We start from the raw sequence: 26,199 nt of genomic DNA on the forward strand, positions 1-26,199 counted from the left end.
AAAACTTATAATTACTACAGTTGTAGATTGTATATGTCTAAGCTGAGATAAACTAACTAGTGTGGACTTTGTAGTCAACATGTTATCATATTTAGCTAAAAGTAACTTCACTGACAAGTAACAAGGCCATTGGAAATCATCAGCTGTTCACCTTTAGCTGATGTAATTCTTGCATTATCAGCCAGCATGGCACTCTGTAAAGGTAAGGAATTGAAAAGGATTGTCAGGGACATCACAGGAGAAGAAAGAACAACATCACATCTTGCCTAAGGTCCTTTCCAGGTTGATGGATAGATTGTGGTGGACCATTGCCATGGCCTCCACACTTCCCTGATTTGACACCCTGTGGTTTCTGGTTATGGGGTATGGTGCAGGAGCACATGTATAGCAGGAAAGTTTGTGATATCAATGACCTGAAAATACGGACTGTGGTATCATCTATTCCTCACAAAATGTGTGTCTTTAAATGGTACTGTTGCTCATTGTTTTTTGCATGCTGAACACAATGGTGACCAGGTTGACACATTCCTGCAAATCATCTTGCACATATAAAGTATGTTTTGTTAATAAAATGTTTCCGCCATTCAAATTTAACAGAATTTTGACTCACCCTATATATATATATATATATATATATATATATATATATATATATATACACACTGCTCACAAAAATTAAAGGAACACTTTAAAGAAACACATTAGATACATCAGATCTCAATATGAAGTTGGATATCTATACAAATAACGACAGGGCAATGTCTTAGGAGTCTTTTAATGGAAATAAAAGTTTTCTGCCTACAGAGGGCTCAATTGTGTAGACACCCTAAAATCAGAGTGAAATGAAGATGTGGCAGGCTAGTCCACTTTTTCAAAAACTTAATTTCTGCTACTCAAAATGCTTTTCAGTATCTTGTGTGGTCCCCACGAGCTTGTATGCATGCTTGACAACGTCGGGCATGCTCCTAATGAGATGACGGATGGTGTCTTGTGGCATTTCCTCCCAGATCTGTATGAGGGCATCCCTGAGCTGTTGTACAGTCTGAGGAGCAACCTGGCAGCGCCTAATGGACCGAAACATAATGTCCCACAGATGTTCTATTGGGTTTAAGTCAGGGGATCGTGAAGGCCATTCAATTGTTTCAATTCCTTCAGGCCGGGCATTGTCGTGCATTAGGAGGAAACCAGGACCTACTGCACCAGCGTAGGGTCTGACAATGGGTTCAAGGATTTCATCTCGATACCTTATGGCAGTCAGAGCACCATTTCCTACACAGTAGATGTCTGTGCGTCCCTCCATGGATATGCCTCCCCAGACCATCACTGACCCACCACCAAACCTGTCATGTTGAACGACGCGTTGCAGGCAGCATATCGCTCTCCTTGTCTTCTCCAGACTCTTTCACGCCTATCACAGCTGCTCAGGGTGAACCTGCTCGCCTGTAAAAGTACAGGGCGCCAGTGGCGAACTTGCCAATTCTGGTGTTCTTGAGCAAATGCCAGTCGAGCTCCATGTTGCTGGGCAGTGAGCACAGGGCCCAATACAGGATGTCGGGCCCTCAGGCCATCTTCATGAAGTCTGTTCCTGATTGTTTGGGTAGAGACATTCACACCAGTGGCCCTCTGGAGGTCATTCTGTAGGGCACGAGCAGTGCTCAGCCTGTTCCGCCTTGCACAAAGGAGCAGGTATCGGTCCTGCTGATGAGCTGAGGACCTTCTACGGCCCTGTCCAGCTCTCCAAGAATAACAGCCAGTCTCCTGAAATCTCCTCCATGTTCTGGAGATTGTGCTGGGAGACACATTAAACCTTCTTGCTGCAGCACGTGTGGATGTGCCATCCTGGAGAAGTTGGACAACCTGTGCAACTTCTGTAGGGTTAAGGAATCGCCTCATACTGCCAGTAGAGATAATTGCTCAAGCCAAAACTAGCACGAGTGGAAAACCAGCCAAAAAAGATCAAGAGGGAGAAACTTTAAATGACCTCCACAAGATAAACCAGTCCTGTTTTGAGGGTTTTCTAATTGTTGCCACTTTAGTGCACCTATCATTAAGTCCATTAACACCAATACAGCTGAAAGTGATTAACAATGACCTCAGCTGCTTAACCAACCAGAAAATTATCGGACAGGTTTAATGCCAGGCCCAATAAAAAAAGTGTTCCTTTAATTTTTGTGAGCAGTATATATATATATATATATATATATATATATATATATATATATATATATATATATATATATATATATATATATATATATATAGTCACACACGTGCGAGTAGGAGGCAGCTAAAGGGCTCGAGTAATTGTAATAAAACATCCGACCGGGGCGGGGAGTGCACTGACTGTCTTTCTCAGTTCCCTACAGAACTTTCCCGGGAAATCCTGCAAGGTTCCGGCGGCTCTGATGACATCACTTCTGAAGCCGGCCCCTTTGATGACATCACTTCCGAAGCCGGCCCCTTTGATGACGTCACTTCTGGTTCAGGTCCTTTTGACGTCACTTCCTCTCAAGAGCTTTAAAGCCTCCATCTTGGGCTACTATAGTCAGTTCTGTTTTGGACTCTGTGAGATGCACATTGTTTCTTTGAAAAGAAAACCCATTTGCAGCTGGGATAAACAATATACGGGTGGCTGCCCCAAACCTTTATAATGTCTTGGACTCGTTTTTATGACAATATATACACAGTATATATATATGTATGTACTAGCTGTGTAAGCCTGTACAACAACAACTACCGCACCTCGCCTTCATGTTCCACAACTCGATATAACAATTCATTATCTAATACAAAGTAGGGTCCCGGTGGAGTGGAATCAGCTAACGATATGTTGTTCGTGGATACGATAGCATTCCGGGCAAACTTCAGGGAATCTCTTTTAAAGGACGCCGGCGTGGACCGAAATTGATACTCTACGCCGACGAGTGGATCAGGGTTAGCCTCATCTCGACCTGGAACCACATCCGGTTGTACTTGGGTTTCAGAGTGGTAATAGTTCTACAGTGGTTACTTTCTGACCAGTCTTGTCCTAGTATAACCGGGAAGGGGAGCTCGAGCAACACAACGACGAGCATCTCTCTAGTCTCCCCTTCCCAGGTTATGAAGCATTTTGCGGGCCTGTATGACCCCATGTACACAAGTGACTCTCGTGTTTGGAGCTCTCCACTGTCGTGGTAAATTGTAATGGCAAGCAACAATGGTAATGTTACTTCCGGATTCGAATAACGCCACCACTGAGTGCCCATTTATTAATACCACCCCCGTATTGTTGACTACAAGAGGATTAGACAGAGCACAGTACCTCTCACCCTTGGCCCAGCTGCAGTCCTTCGGTTCCAGGTTGAGGGGACAGGAGTTGTCCCACCTCGCCACACTTAAAACTACGTGGCGGGGTGGGCTTCCTGTCCCTCGGTTTAGCCGGAGCCTCTGGAGTGCGGCGGGTGGGTTCAAGGGTGGCCATACATCCCTGTCGAACCCCACGAGCCGGCTTCTCAGACTCCCTGAGTTGGGTCACCGCCAGTTGTCGTTCGAGTACCTCCAAAAGGCTGTTCATATCCTTATATCTATATCTATTCTTACCTGCTGGGCGAGATAGTCCGGCATAGCGTGTATAAATGCCTTGCAGATGACCTGCTCGACCACCTGGCGAGCCTGGTTGATGTCTGGCTGCAGCCAGCATCTGATCTTTCCCCAGAACTTAAAGGCCTGGGCTCTAGCCGGGCTTCTGGGGTCAAATTTCCCATGCTGCCATTCCCTTGCCTGCTGGCTGGCGATGACGCCGTAGTGTTTACAGATCTCGGCCTTAAGGAGGTCATGTTGTGCGGCTTCCTCCTCGGGAAGATCAGGATAGGCCCGCTGCATCTGCCCCTTCAAGTACGGGGCCATAATGGATGCCCACTCCACCCACGGCCACTGGTTGCAGAGAGAGGGTACGATTCAATATCATCCGCCTCCGAAAGGGGAATGATAGGAGGAGGTGGGGGTTGTGTGGGCTCCGGCTTTACCATCTCTGCCGCTGCCAGCCGTCTCTTTGTATCCGCGAGCTCCACCTTCGTGGCTGCCTGGTCCACCTTGAGCGCCTGGAGCTCGTTGGCCATAGTGGTTAGAACACTATTCAGATCCTGCCCTTCAGACATCTTTTTCGTGTCTTATCCTGCCAACTACGCCACTGTAAAAAAGACAAGAATAGCTCATAAAGGTTTGGGGGTTTTGGGCCTCGTATACTGCAACACAAAACAAGGTCAAATATTTCCAAGAAATCATTAGACAAAGCATAATGGACAATTTAAAGAGCTGGACCGGAAATTAGGAACGTGGAATGCTGGGAAGACGTGGTGGTGGATGAGTAGTGGACGTCATCAGTGGGGGGCCAGAGGAGAGAAAGGGACCCGGAAGTGTTGTTCTTTTAGTTGTCCAGGAAGGATAATGGTAGCGGCAGTTTGTCTTTTCTACGGAAAGAGAGAGAGAGAGAGAGAGAGGTTAGTGCCCCACCGTTGACCCCTGGCACGACTTGTCACAATGCGCTTCAGGTCCTTAAGCTGCTCCCCATGCACTTGTGTGTGACTATATATATATTTATACTTATATACTGTATATTCATAACATCCGTAGTCTGAGTCCCGATCTGATTGTATGGGTGGTTACCTACCAGGTAACGCATGTGGTTGGTCTGACAGTCGGCAAGCATCCGCCTCCCCCTCTCAGTTGCGAGAAGCAGATCATAGAATGTTACATGGTTAACTGTCAAATTATGCAAAGAGTATGCAACACGTGTTTCACCCTTATTTGAGCCCATTAGGTTTACACACTCCACTGCACCGCTCACGGGGATCGAACCATGGACGTCAGCATCAGAGACGAAGCCCCTTTACGTTGCACCATGGCGCATGGTTCGTTTATTTGACAGCCTGGAGACATACTGTATATATATATATATATATATATATATACACTCACACACAGTGCCCTCCATGATATTTGGAACAAAGACAGATTTTTCCTTGATGTACCCCTCTGCTCCACAGTTAAAAATTATAAATAAAATGTGGCGTGATTAAAGCGTACATCACAGACTTTCATTTAAGGGTATTTCCATACATTATGCTCTCACCATGTAGAAACGACATGTCTCTGTTATATGCTACTTGGTAATGGATTTGTAAAAAAAGTTAATATTTGTGATGCGCCATTTAATCGTAATTTAACTTAATCCTGATACTCTATGTTCAATTCATCATAACAACTATTCATGGTGGCTCTAAAATCGGTACTGACCCCTACTCTCTTTTCTGTTTCTTTTTCCGGTTTCTTTGTGGTGGTGGCCTGCGCCACCTCCACCTACTCAAAGCTTCATGATGCTCCAACAATGATGGACGGATTAAAAGGAAGAAGTCTACGTGACCATCATCATCATCAAGCCCTTCCGTGAGAACCCTAAATCCAAAGAGGACTGTTTCATTTATGTTAGGTAGAATGCCCAGAGGGGACTGGGCGGTCTCATGGTCTGGAATCCCTACAGATTTTATTTTTTCTCCAGCCGTCTGGAGTTTTTTGTTTTTCTGTCCCCTGGCCATTGAACCTTACTCTTATTCGATGTTAATGTTGATTTATTTTTTTATAATTATGTCTTTCATTTTTCTATTCTTTAATATGTAAAGCACTTTGAGCTACTATTTGTATGAAAATGTGCTATATAAATAAATGTTGTTGTTGTTGTTGTTGTATCTGTTGGAATGACAAATGCAATGCATATGTTAACTCCTTTCACAAGTAGTAAGCTGGGAGTGAGCTGTGTGTTGTGATCCCAGCAGGAGAGGCCTCCTGTCCTTTGCTGGGGTATTCAGAGTTTCAGTGAGTCTCTGCAATAGTTAAGGTATTTCAGAGGTGATTAGGGGATTGAATGTTGAATGCAAGCCACCCCTTTATTGATTCCAATGGTAAGTATTTTGGGGTGTACATGTAAAACAAGGTTAATCATTTAGATGTTTCCCGGATTAACTTTCCCACCAATTAAAAAAAAAAAAAACCTTTAGAGGCTAAAGTGCCTTTCATGGACATGTCTGTGATAAAACACATGGTGATGCACAATAACATAATTTATACTCACTATTGCTCATTCAAACATGAGAAATGTAACTGATCTTACCTGTATCAATAATGGGATATTTTGATTCCAATCTCCTAGTCCAGAATGAAGTGCAAAAATATAAAATTCTATATAAGAAATCACTTTTGATGAAAAAACTGATGGCAGCTGCTGTCCACCATGAATCTTTTATCTGGATCCATTTTTATGGCAGCCATAGAAAACTTGCCATCCGTGCAAATACATAAAAACAGTAGAATACTTGGATTTAGTCACTTCTTCTGGACCTGGTATAAGGTACTCATTAATATTCATTCTTGTTTTTGTCTGAAGGCATAAACAACAATGATCACCCAGTGATGATTAAAAAAAAAATTAGATTGAATAATCTCAATGGGTGAACGTCATAATTTCCTAGAATTATTGGCAGCTTACAGAGAAGATTTCCCATTTTCAAAAGTGTGATACACCATAATAAAGAGAGTGGAGCTCAGAATTTAATTCTTTTAATGATTTAACTATATTAGATTATCAATGGCTGTTTTCCCAGACATGTTGGTTTTAATGTCTAACCAACTGTGGTACTTTCATAGTATAAACTCTGTTCTTAATAGCAAACCAAAACCCACTAGTTATGAAAAAATATATTTATAGAGGAAAGAAAATGTGAGACAGCTGTGCACAGCTAGTGCAGTTCAGTGGTGCTGGTTTGCGTTTAGACTTAGCTCCTTAACGATGCTTCCATTTTCAGGTAAGTCAGTTTGCATCTTAAATATGAAATATAATATCGACGTCTCTTGTGGTAGGTTCTGGCTTGCTGAAATAATGATCTAAAAATGAACAGCCACAGAAAAAGTATGGAGGTATGTAAATAAAATTTCAGTCTGAGATGAGAATGTCATCCCCTGTTACTTTTTTTCATATGAGCACACAAAATATACAAAAACAATTAACGACAATAAAGCATCACTTTATAACAGAATAAAATTACAGGTAATGCACTGTCTTTTGATTAGGTGCTGTTTGTTTGACTTAAGAGAAAAGAGGTAGCAGACTGATTAATGCTGAAGTCTTACACTTTTAATGCCCAAATGGCTGTCCCGAGGAGTTTGAACATTCTGCCTTTCAGCGCGTTTCCTCAGGACACTTCAGTATCTTTATACATTTCAAAGATGTGTGAATTAGGTGAATTGATGTCATGTTCATAAAGAACAAAGAAGCAAGATCAAGTAATGTCTTTGTTAAAGGGCTTTTCAGGAGAACTGGTCATTAACGAATGTGGTTACACAAGGCATTTGATTGTTCAACACGGGGCTGCCCTAAACTCAAAGTTAAGATCAACACTAAATTGTATATTTGACTCAAGCACAAATCTCTCACACTGAGTCTAACCTCTAATCTTTCAATGGTTGGAATGCTGAAAAATTTGCATGACCACCTTTTATAATATGGCCATCATGACACAGTGTGCATGTAACATGTCTAGCAAGTGCAAAATGGTGGCAGCATTAAAACCTAATTACAGAAAATGGCAATGAAAATGTAAAGAACCCTTAATAAAAAAGAATAATGTGCTATAACTACTGACAAAAAAATAGAAATAAATTAATAATGCATTCCTGACCATAGGTGACTCGTATTTGGTCAGCAGTAAAGGAGTGTCAGTTTGTGTGTGTCTGTTATGAAGTCCGTGGCCATGTTTAATAAAAGCCAAATGGCTTTCCAACCACAATCTTACAATCAGACACCAAAGTGTTAGTAGTATTTTCAGGTGATAAGCACATAAATAGACAGTTTTGGTCAAATGTTGTTCACAGGAAAAGAAGACAGACTACTGTGACAATTATTATTTTATCTTATCTTCATTATCTTTCTTGCAATGTCATGGAGATAAAGGAAGCATTGCACATTGCTTGCTAATTTTTTGTTTCACAAAGAGCCTAAAATGAGTGAGGTGCCAAATGTTGTTACACCAGCGAATATTGCTAATACGAGTTCTTCATACTAGTTGCGTTTCTCTGGACTTCATCTAGTGCTGCTGTGTCTTTTTTGTAATATGAAGACCGAAACTGTACAAAGTACCTCAGATAAGGCCTCCCAGTGAGTTATATACAGTAATCTCTCTTGACTTACCCTCCACTTACATTGTGATGTACAGTATAACTTAAACATCCAATTAGCCTTTTTGATTGCTTCTGTACACTGTCTGGATGTATATAGTGATGAAACACTATGACTGCCAGATCCTTCTCATAAGCAGTACACTTTCAAGTTTCAGACCCCTCCCACTGTATGAGGGACATTCAAATATAAATAGGAATTTATGAGCTATGCTTTATTTATTGAATATAATGAAACGACTTACACACTGTTTTTCTATATAGTCTCCTGCCACTGCAATACACTTGTTCCAGTGCTCAGGAAGCTTCTTAATCCCCGAAGAGTAGAAGTCTTTTGACTGCATGTTGACCCATTCTTGCACAGCGTCAATAACCTCCTCATTCAGCTTAAAAATTCCTTAAGTGGACTGAAGAGATGATAGTCCCTCACTGAATGACTTGCACCAATCATACACTATAAACTGAGAGAGAGACACTCATCCCCAAACTGTTTTTAAGTCTTGAATAAATCTGAGATGGAATGACTCCTTCATTTGTCAGAAATTGAATAATAATGCACTGCACAACACTACTGTGTACCTTCTGCTCCGACATGTTGATTACAACGGACAGGTAAGAGGGAAAGAGCAGCTACCACTACTAATGACAAGTTCACACGTGTTAGTTTGTCCAATGAGTCAGGTCTGCCTTGCACTGTTTATAAGAACAGAGCATGAAAATTCCTGTTTATAAGTGAATACCCCTCGCATATTCAAATCTAACATTTCTCATTCCTATATATAATAATTTACTTTTACGTACATTGAATTTCATCTGCAACAGATTTGCCTAAGCCTGTATTCTGTCAAGGTCCTTCTGTAAGGATTCAGGTATTCAGCGGATTATAGAGTATCTGACATTCATATTAGTTTGGTATCATCTTCTACCTTCAGCACCTTGTTATTTTTTATCTTCCACAGATCATTTATGTATATTAAATGAGAAAGGAGGCCTCATCTCACACACAGTACCCTAAACTCCCAGTTATTTTAGTTTGGTCAAAAGCCTCTCATGTGGCTTCTTATCAAAAGCTTTCTGAAAGTAAAAATAAATTGTTTCATAAAAACCTCTATGATTTTGTGCTGTTGTCTCACTTCCTCGGAATTCTGTTAAATTAGTGTTACAACAACAACAACATTTATTTATATAGCACATTTTCATACAAAAAGTAGCTCAAAGTGCTTTACATAATGAAGAATAGAAAAATAAAAGACACAGTAAGAAAATAAAATAAGTCAACATTAATTAACATAGAATAAGAGTAAGGTCCAATGGCCAGGGTGGACAGAAAAAACAAAACAAAAAAAAAACTCCAGACGGCTGGAGAAAAAAATAAAATCTGTAGGGATTCCAGACCATTAGACTGCCCAGTCCCCTCTGAGCATTCTACCTCACATAAATGAAACAGTCCTCTTTGGATTTAGGGTTCTCACGGAAGGACTTAATGATGATGGTCACGTAGACTTCTGGCTTTTGATCCATCCATAATTGGTGGAACATCTTGATGCTTTGAGTAGGTGGCCACCACCACAGGGAAACCGGAAAAAGAAACAGAAGAGAGAGTAGGGGTCAGTACGGATTTTAGAGCCACCATGAATAGTTATTATGATGAATTGAACATACAGAGTATCAGGAATAAGTTAAAGTGAAGTTATAAAAAGGCCATTTTAAAATAATGTGTTTTCAGCAGTGTTTTAAAGTGCTCCACTGTATTAGCCTGGCGAATTCCTATTGGCAGGCTATTCCAGATTTTAGGTGCATAGCAGCAGAAGGCCGCCTCACCACTTCTTTTAAGTTTTGTTCTTGGAATTCTAAGGAGACACTCATTTGAGGATCTAAGGTTACGATTTGGAATATAAGGTGTCAGACATTCCGATATATAAGATGGGGCGAGATTATTTAAGGCTTTATAAACCATAAGCAGAATTTTAAAGTCAATCCTGAATGACACAGGTAACCAGTGTAGTGACATCAAAACTGGAGAAATGTGTTCGGATTTTCTTTTCCTAGTTAGGATTCTAGCAGCTGTATTCTGCACTCGTTGCAAACGATTTATGTCTTTTTTGGGTAGTCCTGAGAGGAGTGCATTACAGTAATCTAGTCGACTGAAAACAAACACGTGAACTAATTTCTCAGCATCTTTCAGTGATATAAGAGGTCTAACTTTAGCTATGTTTCTTAAGTGAAAAAATGCTGTCCTAATGGTCTGATTAATATGCGATTTAAAATTCAGATTACAGTCAACAATTACCCCTAAGATTTTTACCTCCGTCTTCACTTTTAATTCTAATGTATCCAGTTTATTTCTAACTAGCAGAATACCAAGGCCGAGCGGAGAAGTAGTGTGTTAAAGAAGGTACGAAAAAGAAAAGGAAAAATTTTAAAAATAATGTAACATGGTTGTTAATGTAATTGTTTTGTCATTGATATGAGTGTTGTTCTCATATCTATCTATCTATATATATATATATATATATATATATCTATGTATCTATATATATATATATGTTGTTCTCATATCTATCTATATATATATATCTCTATCTATCTATATATATATATACCCGCGCTTGGCAGCGGAGAAGTAGTGTGTTAAAGAAGAAAAGAGAAAGAAAAGGAAACATTTTGAAAATAACGTAACATGATTGTCAATGTAATTGTTTTGTCACTGTTATGAGTGTCGCCGTGATATATATATATATAGCAAAATACCCGCGCTTCACAGCGATGTCATGTGTTAAAGAAGTTATGAAAAAGAAAAGGAAACATTTTAAAAATAATGTAACATGATTGTCAAAGTAATTGTTTTGTGTATTTGGCGGCAGCGTCAAGTTGTTTTCGCAGCTGCATCAGAAAATGTACCACGACGCCTGACACGCCTCCTTTTACTGTTTTCTCACAGCTTGGATTGCTGCTGTCATATATATATACACACACACACACACACACACACACACACACATACATACATACATACATACATACATACATATATATATATATACATATATACACATACATATCTTCATATCTACATATCTATATACATATCTACATATACACATATATATATATATATATATACATACATACCTATCTACATCATATATACACACACATACATACATACACACACACAAATTATATATATGTGTGTATGTATGTATGTATGTATGTATGTATGTGTGTGTGTATATATATATATATATATATATATATATATATATATACACATACATATACTTGTGTGTATGTTTGTATGTGTCTATATGTGTGTGTATAGGTTTGGTCACTGAGTGCAAGGGAAAAATAATAAATTATAGTCTATAAGTTATTAAACAGTAAAACATTAACGTTTTAAGAAGTACAGGTACATTGAAATTACATTTTCTATGTGGACGTTCAAATTTGTGCCTCTGGTAATGTGCCTTACTGGCATTTAAAGAAAATTAGTTTTGTGTCCTCTGCAGTGTTAAGAGAGAAAGGCTTTGGTTTGGGATAAAAGGAAAAAAGGTGTAAAGAAAGGAAAGTTGCCTTTTTCTTTTATATAGTATAGAGAGATGTGTTCGCTGACGTTATGATCGCCTTTTGGGGACAGTCGCGGTGGGTCTTGTGTAGACTGGCGAGATGTCCCCGCCATTAATCGGCTGTGATGGCACTGTCAGTCCTGCACTCGTGTGCATGTCTTCATAATTCGAGGTGAGGACCTGATAATCGTATATGTGCAAAAGAAAGTGTGAATCGCCTTAATATTATTTTGCCGTGGTGTAGAAAAGGGGTCCCGTGTTTGCACTTGTCTGGGCTATAGCGCAGGGGGAGGAAGAAAAATTAAAAGTGCTCACTTTGACTTAAGGCAGAAGCGCAGTCAGCGCCTCAAAGGCCGGCACAGCTATGCACGCTGGCTGCTCGACTTTGCTGGGCAGGAGACCCCAGTTTGCAGACACGCTCATGATATCAAAAGTCTCAGCGCTTTTGGAGGTCATTCATATATATATATATAGCAAAATACCCGCCCAGCGGAGAAGTAGTGTGTTAAAGAAGTAATGAAAAGAAAAGGAAACATTTTAATAATAACGTAACATGATTGACATTGTCATGAGTGTTGCTGTCATATATATGCCTGCCTAAATAAGTCACCCTCGCTTTGCTCTTACTTTTTACCGCTCATTTAATCATGGCTAGTGGCGGAAAAATTATAAAATGGAAGGAGGATGGCTTTACCAAAACAATTATTGATGGCTAATCGATTATTCATAAAGCTTGAATTGGTGATCTGTTTTTCTGTGTTAACCTCATATTTTTTCATACTTCTTCTCAAACTAAGGTGGTGCGAGGGTAAAATGAATCGATGCGCTGATCAATGTAATCGTGTACCAGGAAATCATGCATTGACAAAGCTCCCTTTGCTTGTAATGCAAAGTGTGATTAAATGCATTATTTTTAACGCTGCTATGGAGCACATGCATCAAGCTTCTCGGCTGTGCTTGTGCTAAGAAAAGGAAAGATTTTAAAAATAACGTAACACGATTGTCAATGTAACCTTTTGTAAGTAGTGCCTGGAGGATTCAGTGTGTAGAAACTCTAGAGACAGCGTGTGTATTAACTTGTGGATTTTTCTGTGAGTATTTGGTGGCAGTCTGACAAAGTTGCTTCGGAAGACAGCGTTAGCCGCGGAGCTCAGCTCAGAGCAAATTAGATGAATGGGAGGGATATGATGACGGACTCCCCACCCGCCTTAACTGTCAATCCCCCACAAACACAGTCTCTCGGAATTTGCATAAGCACACCCCTTCACCTACAATTTTAACTTAGTTACAAAGTGATCAAAACTCTCGCTTATATCCCGCCCCTCTCATTAAACTTGTATCCCGCATTACCTGTGGGTATGTGAAACGCCAACGGTAGCCTGTCTATGAACTTAATTTAAAGTTTAGGTTTACACCTTGCTTTCTTTCCGAGCTGGCAACTCTCATGAATATGGTAGTATATGTCACTCGCTCACTTCTTATTGTTTCGCTGCCTTCTCAATTATAAAATTCATGTTTTCTTAAGCACTTTTTGGAGGTCTTCCTGGTTTTCTACGCACTGCGCTGACAGTCAGTTCACGGATTACGTGGGAGGCGTGATGATGTCACACAAAACTCTGCCCCCCCACGTCATTCCAGCTGAACTCCATTACAGTTAATGGAGAAAAATACCTTCCAGTTATGACCATTAGGCATAGAATTTCGAAATGAAACCTGCCCAACTTTTGTAAGTAAGCTGTAAGGAATGAGCCTGCCAAATTTCAGCCTTCTACCTACACGGGAAGTTGGAGAATTAGTGATGAGTGAGTGAGTGAGTGAGTGAGTGAGTGAGTGAGTGAGTGAGTGAGTGAATGAGTGAGTGAGTGAGTGAGTGAGTGAGTGAGTGAGTGAGTGAGTGAGTGAGTGAATGAGTGAGTGAGGGCTTTGCCTTTTATTAGTATAGATAGCCTCATTGTATCCATTATTGCCAATCACTAAGATTTCAGTTTTCTCTTTATTTAGCTTGAGAAAGTTACTATTCATCCAAGTCAGACATTGTGTTAGTGAATCAAGAGAATCGGGGTCATCAGGTGCTATTGATAAGTACAGCTGTGTGTCATCAGCATAGCTGTGGTAACTCACGTTGTGCCCCGAGATAATCTGACCTAATGGAAGCATGTAGATTGAGAATAACAGTGGACCCAGGATGGAGCCTTGTGGAACACCATATCAGATATCATGTGTCTTCGAGTTGTAATTACCACAACTAACAAAGAATTTTCTCCCTGTCATGTACGATTCAAACCAATTTAAGACACTGCCAGACAGGCCCACCCATTGACTAAGGCGATTTCTAAGAATATTGTGATCAATGGTGTCAAATGCAGCACTCAGATCTAAGAGGATGAGAACAGATAAATCGCCTCTGTCTGCATTCACCCGCAAATCATTTACTACTTTACCCATTCTGTCTATATGCAACTACACATTTTCTTGACATGTGCTGCTCAATTTTTTTTTGTTAACAATTGCTTCCAATAATTTATCCATGATACATTGCCAGCTCCGCATTGAGAGGAGTAAGATGAGGTGGTTTGGGCATCTGATCAGGATGCCTCCTGGATGCTTCCCTGGTGAGATGTTCCAGGCATGTCCAACCGGGAGGAGGCCCGGGGAAAGACCCAGGACATGCTGAAGGGACTATGTCTCCTGGCTGGCCTGGGAATGCCTAGGGATTTCCCCGAAAGAGCTAGAAGAAGTGGCCGAGGAGAGGGAAGTCTGGGCATCTCTGCTCAAGCTGCTGCCCCCGCGACCCGATCTCGAATAAGCGTAAGAGTATGGATGGATGGACATTGCCAGCTTATTCGGCTCTAGTTACCTGGATAAGCCTGACAACCCTTTTTAGATAATGGAATAATATGTAGTGTCTTCCAGTCTGCAGTAATTTCCCTACTTAGTGGTGATTAAAAACATGTATCAAAGGTTTATATGTGTGTACATCAACTTCCTTAAGCACTCAAGGATAAATGTTATCTGGTTCTGGTGATTTGTTAGATTTCAGCCTATTTAATCTAAGCAGCACTTCTCCCTCTACAATTTACAAATCACTAAGTACCTCCTTGATAGTCACTGTTAGTGATGGGAGGTTGCCAGCTTCTTCACACATGTAAACCTATGTACATTGAGCAGAAGTGAAACAATACAAATTGATCTGATCAAGAGGAATGAAATGTGCTACAATAGGCTTGGTGAGCTTTTTGGCCCTGACACTTTCCTTAATAGAAGTCGTCTCCCTCTTTTGTTGTCTATGCAGATTGTCAGGCACCTTCTACAAGAAATGCAGTAAAAAACAAGGATTTTGGACAGGCAGGAGACACTCTCTTTGATAAGGAATCATTCAGAACCCGTCGTTGCCATACTATTTGGAGAACAGCTTGCAAGTGATGCAGCAGCTTGTTTTCCAAAAGAAATCGCCGGGTGGAGAAGGCGGCTTTGAATAGTGAAGGGAGCTGCCAGCTGTGTCATATGGATAATGAACACAGAACATATATAACAAATAAGCTTTTGAATGGCATAGCTTAGTTAGAAAATTTTATAGGTACAGCTCGTGGTTCTATAAATGTATACGCACAAAAATGATTGCCATTTTTATGTGACAAGGGTGCTTTGCTGTTCATCAGCAATTTATTTCATGGCACACATGCACATTGCTCTTTTAATCTTCTCTTTTGTATTACTTTCGCAACTCTATGATAAAACGCTAAGTGTCGTCATGATATGTCATTGAAACACCAGGTGCTGAGTGCTTAGGGTTTGAGTGGAGCAAAATGTCAGATGAATGTCTGTATAAACAGCCATTGAAAAGGACATAATTTAATGAATGCAGTAGCGATGCTGAAGACTTGAATAGAGCTTCAGTCTTTTAGCACATTAATTCTAAGGTGGAAAAACATCTGGAAAATGAGAGGCTCTGTTTCAAAGCCAAGCTATCAGGAAAGTTTGTATATCTGAGAGATGGGGTAGCACACTAAATTTAGGTCACATTGGTCTGCACCCTTTATAATCCAATTTATATTTGAACTTCATTAGTCAAAGAAGAAGGGTCATCAAGATCAGATCAAGGTACTAAAGTATGCAAAGTGCATCTTTTTTATTTTGTATGTTTTATTAAGCCTAATACCAGACATGCTGGTAAACTTGACACACAAACACAAACAGTATTTTTTAAGTCACAGCCCCACATAACCAATTCAGCCCCTGCCCTGTTGCAGAAAGAGTCCTACTGTAATTTATTCTTCCATTTTAGGCAATCTGCTCCACTTGGCCTCTTTCATCCTATGTGACTTAATATGGAATATAGTTGGTGAGCATTTTTCAGTACAGAACAGAATAAAATCTAAAGTGCAACTCACTGACTTTCCCTGCTTTTTAGTTTTCAGTCTTTCTGATATCTGTGTGTTATCCTGGGGAACCACATATTTATTCTGAGCAAGTGATTCCAGCCCAGTGTGCTGCAGAAACTCTTGCAACTTTCTATTCCTTAATGGTCTGTCTGCTATCTCCTTGATCATGAAAACACAACTGTCAACGGCTGCTTCAGTTTAATGGCAAAATTAAAGAAGGCAGAGAGCACGTATTTCTATCACTCTGCTCCAGCAATGGAAGTGAGTGCCTGCAGCCCCAGTGGATGAGACAGAAGGCCACAGTAGACTTGAAAGTGATAAAGAAGACTCTCTACAATCTTTACATTTTGAAGAATTTTAGCTGTCCAGTGTTCATTTTGTAAGCAGCAGAAGGGGGGCACGCATTTTTACAGCTCTGCTTCACCTGGGCCATAGAACAAAAGGGCACATTAGACGAAAAAAGTGACAAAAGACCCCCTAGATTCTTTTAAATAGTTTGAGCTCAATCTTTGCTGTCCAGTATTTATTTTGTAAACAGAGGAGCATTTCAACAACAAAGGCTCAGCTGTGGAAATGGGTGTCCCCTAAAGTGGGAAAAATGGAGAGGAACATTAAACATGAAATCGATATAGAAGACCTTCTAAAGTCTGATAGAATACATTTTGAACAATTTTTGCTATACCGTGTTCATTTTCCATGCAGCTTACAGAGGCACACATTTCTTCAAATATGGAAATAAGTGTCCCATCTGGTGGAAGGGATGGAGGGGCACAGTAGATACGAATGTGCGATAAAGGACTGCCCGATAGGCTTATTGAAGACATTGTGCAGCATTTAAACTACACAGTGTTCACAGTTTGATCAGTTTTAACCTGCCATGATTAACTGTGCATGTAATATAGAGAAATAAGAGTTTCATAGGGTAAATAAACCTGCTTTGAAAGGGTGGTCATGACAAGCAAGGGATTTTTGTTTTTTGCAAGAACTTAAACTCTTTCATTCACACAGTTGTAATCACTCATATGACACAGTTGAAACAAAGTCTTTCCCGTGGAATTTTCTTTCTCTTTTCTCCCGCAGTAAAAAACTACCTGTGTAAATGTTTAAGAGCAAGGCAATCACATATGGCACGGTGGCGCAGTGGTAGCGCTGCTGTCTCGCAGTTAGGAGACACAGGTTTGCTTCCAGGGTCCTCCCTGTGTGGAGTCTGCATGTTCTCCCTGTGTCTGCGTGGGTTTCCTCCCACAGTCCAAAGACATGCAGGTTAGGTGGACTGGCAATTCTAAATTGGCCCTAGTGTGTGTGGTTGTGTTTGTGTGTGTCCTGCGGTGGGTTGGCTCCCTGCCTGGGATTGGTTCCTGCCTTGTGCCCTGTGTTGGCTGGGATTGGCTTCAGCAGACCCCCATGACCCTGTGTTCAGATTCAGCGGGTTGGAAAATGGATGGATGGATGGCAATCACATATGGTGTGAAAGTGGATTAGCACATTTATTTGAACGATTTTTCGTAAAAATCTCCTTGTACTGTGCTTGTGAGTATCAAGTAATGAATCATTAATTATAATTATTACTATTATTATTTTTTTAATAAATCTTATTTTCTGTATTTCTTTGTTAATGAGCCCCTGTTGAAGAATTTGTTGGTAACAGAACATATTTTGCACATGCCAAACGACTGAAGTAACAACTAACAAAGTATCATTTATCAATACAATTTTAACAAAATTTACTGTCCACCATTAAACGACAATAACATGTAATACACCTGCAACCTTAAAATACAAACAACGGGAGCATGGAGCATGTGTTAACTAAAAAGAGAAACGGTATGCGCAGATGTGTGAACACGAGGAGATTCGTGACAATCACACCTTATTATGTCTCCGCCAAATTAGAAGAGACAACTGAATTCCATGTGACAAAGATATCTTCATAATAGGGGACCTAAATGATGGGTGGATGAAACTCAAATGTTTTGAATTGAATTTTGAATGTTTTGCCTTCCTTTTTCAAATGACAACTGGTTGCCTCATATTCAGCCCTTCGTTCATTATTCTGGCACAAGCATAACCAGCCTTTCATTGAAATCCACCATTTGGAATACACGGCTGCCGCATCAGTCACGCCGTATATACTTAGAAATATTTTCACACGTGCATCTCCAAGTGCGACAAGTCCCTTGCACCCAGCATGGGAGTGTGACGTGTACATACCAGCCTTTATGCGACTCACTGCATCACTCCAAGGGCAGCCCATACTGACACAAATGCTAATACCACAACTGCGCCACAATAAAAAAATGGCCTTTTGCATCTGTTACAATATAATTAATATAAAGTTTTAATGATTTAATTCCCCACTGGTGACCTAAGTAGAAAAGGATAATCACCAAAGCTTAATTTTGATCACATTTGCGACTATTTTTGTTACAATCTGGATCCCTTGTGGGACCACGGGATAGGACACTCAGAGGTTGCTTCTGGGTGGCATGTGGCCCATGAGTAGCCATTTTAATAGGCCAGGGATCAGGTTCTGTAGTCATCTACTTCTTATATGAGCTACTCCACCAGATATAACACATTCCAGCTATGGCTCAATTTATGTAAATGTACCACAGTATCGGGTAGAGATGGCTTTATGCTTTCTCTCACAAGCTAAAGGCTCCCCTCTGCTATCATCTGTGAAATTGCACCTCTCTATTCCTCAATTAATTTAACAGTTTTAATTATTACCGAAGTGTAACCATACTTTCCATTAGCTGCTGAATTCTCCAATCTTCCTTTTCCAAGAGTGCATTTTGCTGCTTTATTGACTGCCAAGCCCTGAATGCTTCAGCATAGAATAGCTGTCCAGCTGTTGGAGGCCCATGTGAGGAGTGAGATTCCTTCATTTGCTGAACTATTTTATTCCAATAGAAGTTTACATAAAACTGGAGTCAATAAATGGGACACCAGTTGGTCACAGGCACACTAATATTGTTAGAATTTCTGCCTGGTGGTCTACTCAAAGTAAGGCTTTGCCTCCAAAGTCCGGCATCATGTTTCAAATGAAGAACAAAAATGTAAAAACCAACATTTCCCAAAAGGCCAAAAAAATACTCAGAAACTATGAGAATATGAAAAGAAAAGCAGGAGGGAAACCGACAAGCCTCAGACCATAAATAACAAACTGATTTTTTTTAACAAAACAAATTCAAAAATAAAAGTAACAGGTATGCCAAAAAATGTATCCTACAAAAGTAATAAAAAGCAATCTGTGAATTGATTGAAAACCTTTACCCAAAATCAAGTTCAACAAAGCAGAAAGACAAAAAAATGTACTTACATAAAGATCTAGGAAAATTCACAATGTAATTCCAAAACAGAAGTGTTTATAACAAATGATTCCATGATGGGCCCTAATCTTCAGCCTGGAATAAACAGGCTAAAGATGGCCACTCTGCTGTGATGCTAGGGAGGCCCTGGCCTCAGTTTCCACTCTCAAGGCACAAGGTTTGAAAACAGAATAAACATGACTTAAAAAATCCAGTAAGAAATCTGTTGTATCATGGAGCAACAAACATGGCAAAAAGAGGAAGTTGTTCTATTAGCAAACTAGCAGATAAACTTGCAAGCAAAAACCAGGAGGTGCATGTAAAAAACTAAACAAAACAAAAAAAAAAAGATATACAATTCAACAAAACCCAAGACCAATATGATAGACAATAATCGTGGTCGAGAGAACAATAAGGCCAAAACCAAAAGTACACGAGAAAAGAGCACAAAGATGAAGTTTGAATACTTCAGAGATTTAGTATCTGCAGATCGGATAAATATGTGCACTCACAGTCATCCTTTTATCCCAATTATGCTGGGGTCCCTACCTCAAAGAACACGCCCCTGGCAACACTAGAAGCAGACCTAATGATAGAAATAAAATAAATACAGGACCCAAAATCATACCAATCATCGTGATAGAAGTGAGACCTCCACCAGGCATCTGGTCTCTGTCACTGGCCAACCTAAAAGAGGCACACCCTTGCCAGTTAGTCAACTAAGTGCTGCCTGCAGGCTGCAGCCTAGATAGGCCTATAAATTGGGAATTTGCATTAATGTTTAAAATACTATGTAGTTCTGAAATATATTGTCAAAATGCCTCACTTCTTCTTCTTCTTCTTTCGGCTGCTCCCATTAGGGGTCGCCACAGTGGATCATATTCTTCCATATGTTTCTGTCCTCTGCATCATGTTCTGTTACACCCATCACCTGCATGTCCTCTCTCACCACATCCATAAACCTTCTCTTAGGCCTACCTCTTTTTCTCTTCCCTGGCAGCTCTATCCTTAGCATCCTTCTCCCAATATATTCAGCATCTCTCCTCTGCACATGTCCAAACCAACGCAATCTCGCCTCTCTGACTTTGTCTCCTAACCGTCCAACTTGAGCTGACCCTCTAATGTACTCATTTCTAATCCTATCCATCCTCGTCACGCCCAATGCAAATCTTAGCATCTTTAACTCTGCCACCTCCAGCTCTGTCTCCTGCTTTCTGGTCAGTGCCACCGTCTCCAACCCATATAACATAGTTGGTCTCACTACCGTACTGTAGACCTTCCCTTTCACTCTTGCTGATACCCATCTGTCACAAATCACTTCTGACACACTTCTCCAACCATTCCACCCTGCCGGCACTCTCTTTTTCACCTCTCTTCCACAATCCCCATTACTCTGTACAGTTGATCCTAAGTATTTAAACTCATCCACCTTCGCCAACTCTACTCCCTGCATCCTCACCATTCCACTGACCTCCCTCTCATTTATACACATGTATTCTGACTTGTTCCTACTGACCTTCATTCCTCTCCTCTCTAGAGCAGGTCTCCACCTCTCCAGGGTCTCCTCAACCTGCTTCCTACTATCGCTACAGATCACAATGTCATCAGCAAACATCATAGTTCACAGGGACTCCTGTCTATCTCGTCTGTCAACCTGTCCATCATCATTGCAAATAAGAAAGGGCTCAGAGCCGATCCCTGATGTAATCCCACTTCAATCCGTCGCTCAAACCGCAAACCTCACCACGGTCACACTTCCCACGTACATATCCTACACAGCTCTTTTGTACTTCTCTGCCACTCCCGACTTCCTCATACAATACCACAGCTCCTCTCGAGGCACCCTGTCATATGCTTTCTCCAGGTCCACAAAAACGCAATGCAACTCCTTCTGGCCTTCTCTAAACTTCTCCATCAACATCCTCAGAGCAAACATTGCATCTGTGGTGCTCTTTCTTGGCATGAAACCATACTGCTGCTCACTAATCATTACCTCACTTCTTAACCTAGCTTCCACTACTCTTTCCTGTAACTTCATGCTGTGGCTCATCAATTTTATTCCCCTGTTCTTACTGCACATCCCCCTTATTCTTAAATATCGCCACCAGTACACTTCTTCTCCACTCCTCAGGCATCCTCTCAATTTTCAAGATTCCATTAAGCAATCTGGTTAAAAACTCCACTGCCATCTCTCCTAAACACCTTAATGCTTCCATAGGTATGTCATCTGGACCAAAGGCCTTTTTATTTTTCATCCTCTTCATAGGTGTCCTTGTGTCCTCCTTGCTAATCCGTTGCACTTCCTGATTCACTATCTCCACATCATCCAACCTCTTTTTTCTCTCGTTCTCTTCATTCATCAGCCTCTCAAAGCATTCTTTCCATCAGCTCAACACACTCTCCTCGCTTGTGAGTACGTTTCCATCTTTATCCTTTATCACCCTAACCTTCTGCACATCTTTCCCAGCTTGGTCCCTCTGTCTAGCCAATAGGTACAGGTCCTTTTCTCCCTCCTTAGTATCCAACCTCTCATACAACTCATCATATGCCTTTTCCTTAGCCTTCGCCACCTCTGTCTTCACCTTGCGCCTTATCTCCTTGTACTCTTGTCTATTTTCTGCATCTCTCGGACTATACCACTTCTTTGCCATTTCCTCTTCCTCTGTATACTCTCCTGTATTTCCTCATTCCACCACCAGGTTTCCTTTTCCTCCTTCCTCTTTCCAGATGTCACGCCACACACCCTTCTTGCTGTCACCCTTACTACATCTGCTGTAGTTTCCCAGTTCTCTGGTAACTCTTTACTGCCACCCAGTACCTTTCTCACCTCCTCCCTAACTCAACCTTGCAATTTTCCTTTTTCAACTTCCACCATTTGATCCTTGGCTCTGCCCTCACTCTCTTCCTCTTCTTGATCTCCAACGTCATCCTGCAGACCACCATCCTACTGTATGCTGCTTAACTACACTTTCCCCTGCCACCACTTTGCAGTCTTTAATCTCCTTCAGATCAACTCTTCTGCATAGGATGTAATCTACCTGTGTGCATCTTCCTCCACTCTTGTATGTAACCCTATGTTTCTCCCTCTTCTTTAAATATGTACTCACCACAGCCATGTCCATCCTTTTTGCAAAATCCACTATACTCTGACCTTCTTCATTCCTCTCCTTGACACCATACCTACCCATCACATCCTCGTCTCCACTGTTCCCTTCACCAACATGCCCATTGAAATCCGCTCCAATCACCACTTTCTGTTCCTTGGGTACACTGTTCATAACTTCATCCAACTCACTCTAAAAATCTTCTTTCTCACCCATTGCACACCCAACTTGCGGTGCATATGCACTAACAACATTCATCATCACACCTCCAATTTACAGCTTTATAATCATTACTCTGTCTGACACTCTTTTCAGTTCCACTCTCTTTACTTTCCTCCTCTCCTCCTGCCTCCGGACACGTCTCCCCCTTCTTCTTCTTCTTCGGCCAACAGTAGCCCAATTTCCGCCAGCACCCTGTTGTCTAACAGTACTGGTGGCGGCCGTTGTTAACCCGGGGCTCGACCGATCCGTTATGGAAATTTGTATTGTTGTCTGCATATTGATTTGGCAAAAATTTTACACCGGATCTCCTTCCTGACATAACTCTCCCCATTTATCTGGGCTTGGGACCGGCACAAATAAACACACTGGTTTGTGCATCCCCTGTGGCTGGGTTATATTGCCAAAATGTCTCACAAGGGACAGAAACCATCAAACTCTGGCTTTGCCTGATCATTTAAAAAAATAAGTGAATTACAACTGTTATGCAGATGATATACAAATTTATTTGTCAATAGCACCAGATGACCCAAAATCCTTAAATCTTCAGATCCAATGTCTTACCAGCATCATTGAATGAATGAGTAATAATTTACTTAAACTTAAAAAGGAAAAACCAGAAATTGTAATGGAAATTAATGTTTTTAATCAAAAAAGTGAGACCTTAGAAACAAACTATGTCTTCTGACTTTGAAAAATAAGGCCAGAAGTAAAGAATCTAGGCATCATTTTGGACTCAAAGTTAAACTTCAAATAATACAGTAACATATAACTAAGTCTGCATTTTTTTAACTTGAGAATCATCGCACGAGTTAGATCTTTTATATCACTGCAAGATTCTGAAAAGTTAACACGTTTTTGTCTTTAGCCATGTAGATTATTTCAATACAGTACATTCTTAATAGGATTACAAAAAAAAAATATAGATTACCTTCAATTAGTCCAAAATGCAATTTAAAAGAGAAAATCTGAGCATATCTCAGTAGCCTTACAATCATTACACTGGTTGCCTGTGTCCTTTAGGATTGAGTTTTAGTAAAAAAAATAGTTTTAATTGTATATAAGGCCCTAAACAGTCTAGCACCCTCTTATATTTTGGACTGCTTGTCCATATACATTCTTAATCGTAATTTTAGATCTTCTAACATCAGCTTGCTCAATATTCAGACGGTAAAGTATAAAAAAACTTATGAGGTGGCTTTCTGCTCCTATCACCAACAATATGGATTGTTTTATTATTACAGATATGCTGGACCAATATAGTTGAGCCCTTAAAGAAAATGTAATAAACAAACCTCTTTTCTCTGGTGTTCTCTTGATCACTTAGGTTTCAAGCATCACTAATTTTCCTCATATTGAAAAGAGAAGGAAATAGGTTCTCTTCATTTAATGTAACTCTTTTATCGGCTGGTCACTACTCGCTTCTTTTGTGTGTTTTCGTTATTTTCCAGTACTCTGTGATGATGCTGTGTGCCACTACGCCCAACCTAAGTATGCTGCAGCCACCCGAGATGCCGGGAAGATGAAGACAGAGAGCTCCACAAGAGAATCCTATTCATGGACTGTAAAATGCCCAGTGGTTACTGAGTGGTCTTTTGGTTGTAGGTTTCCTGCAGATTTATCTTTGTTCTCCGGTATCTAATTCCTGAAGACCTTTAATACTTTTTAGGGCCATCTGAGCATACCATCAGACCTCATTTTAGGGACTTACAAAAGAAATAAAGACCCTACTTTTTCTATTACCTGTGTATCAATGTTAGGTAAATGTGATATGTATCTAATATTTCAGGTATGTAAGTTATTCATTATTCTTTTAATTTGTAATTTGTTTTTCTTTTCTTATTAGTTTTTTTCTTTTTTTAAAGCACATTAAGCTACATCCTTTTTATGTGCTATAAAAATAAATGTTCTTGTTTATGAATGGAAGTTTTTTTTCACAAATTAGAAAAATAGAGCAAAAAGTTCAAAGAGGAGAAAAAGATTTGTAAACCAAAGCCTTACGAGTCCAAAATCACTATTCAAAGGCAGAATCCAAGAAAGCAAAGCAAGAAAATCACAAAAACAGTACATTTTAAGACAACAATGCTCACAAACTCAAGAATCCAATGCTGACTCACTCTCTTTCTTTTCTGACTGAATGTAAATCAAGAAGGTGGACTCAGTAGCACTGATGTCAGGGTGGTCCAGTCTCTTGGGGCACCACCCAAAAAGCACAGGGAATGGCAGTGTATTTAAAGTCATAGAACATCCATCCATCCATTTTCTAACCCGCTGAATCCGAATACAGGGTCACGGGGGTCTGCCGGAGCCAATCCCAGCCAACACAAGTCACAAGGCAGGAACCAATCCTGGGCAGGGTGCCAACCCACCGCAGGATACACACAAACACACCCACACACCAAGCACACACTAGGGCCAATTTAGAATCGCCAACCCACCTAACCAGCATGTCTTTGGATTGTGGGAGGAAACCGGAGCGCCCGGAGGAAACCCACGCAGACACGGGGAGAACATGCAAACTCCAGTCATAGAACACCAATAACAAATAATAAGCAAAATTTCCAGAAATATGAAAAATAACAATTCAAAATTAACAACCATAGAAATAAACATAGGCTGAGGAAAGAACTCTGACTGTAACACAACTAAAACAATATTTATCAAATCTTCAAAAATGAAAACCAAAACATAATCAATCATTTTTACTAAATAATAAATAAACAAATGTAAAAAGAGTAAATAAAAGAGAAACCTGAGCCTGGGGTAAACCCTGATATAGCACAACACATATAGATCCCCATTCACTCAGATACAGCCTACATGTACTTTTATTTGTGGGAGAGGAACCACTGGTCCACCTGATTGCTCACCCACTTATTTCAACACAGGAGTAGTGGACTGGAGTCAGTCCCAGCAGTCCAAACATACAACTGTCATGTTTAGCTTATGGTCTCACATCTGATTTAAGTGTAGTTAAATTTTTTGTGATCTTTTTGACATTTGTTTTCTTTATTATTAGTGTGTATATTATGCCATTGGTTACTGTTGTGTCCTTTCTGTCCGTTATTTTGAATAGATTTGTTTACTAATTATTTAGTATGTATCTATTGTGTTTACTTATGGATTATTGATTACCCTCTGCCTATATGTACCAGCAAAAGGCTCACGTTTTCCAGATCAGTAACAAGTTTGGAATTTTAGTTATTGTGTTTTTAAGTATTGGTTTTCTCAGTCTTTAGATTTGTGGATTATGAATTTGATGTACAGACTGGTTTTGAATGCTTCAGATAACCTTTTTGACATAAACCTTTGTGTTCTTTTATTTATTTATTCCTTTTTATGTATTTCTTAATAAAACTTAAAAATGTCCCAGATCCTTTGCTGGATTATTTTTGGGCCAGATTTTCTTTAC

The sequence above is a fragment of the Polypterus senegalus genome, chromosome 6, assembly GCF_016835505.1.
Source record: "Polypterus senegalus isolate Bchr_013 chromosome 6, ASM1683550v1, whole genome shotgun sequence".
Lineage (NCBI taxonomy): Eukaryota > Metazoa > Chordata > Cladistia > Polypteriformes > Polypteridae > Polypterus > Polypterus senegalus.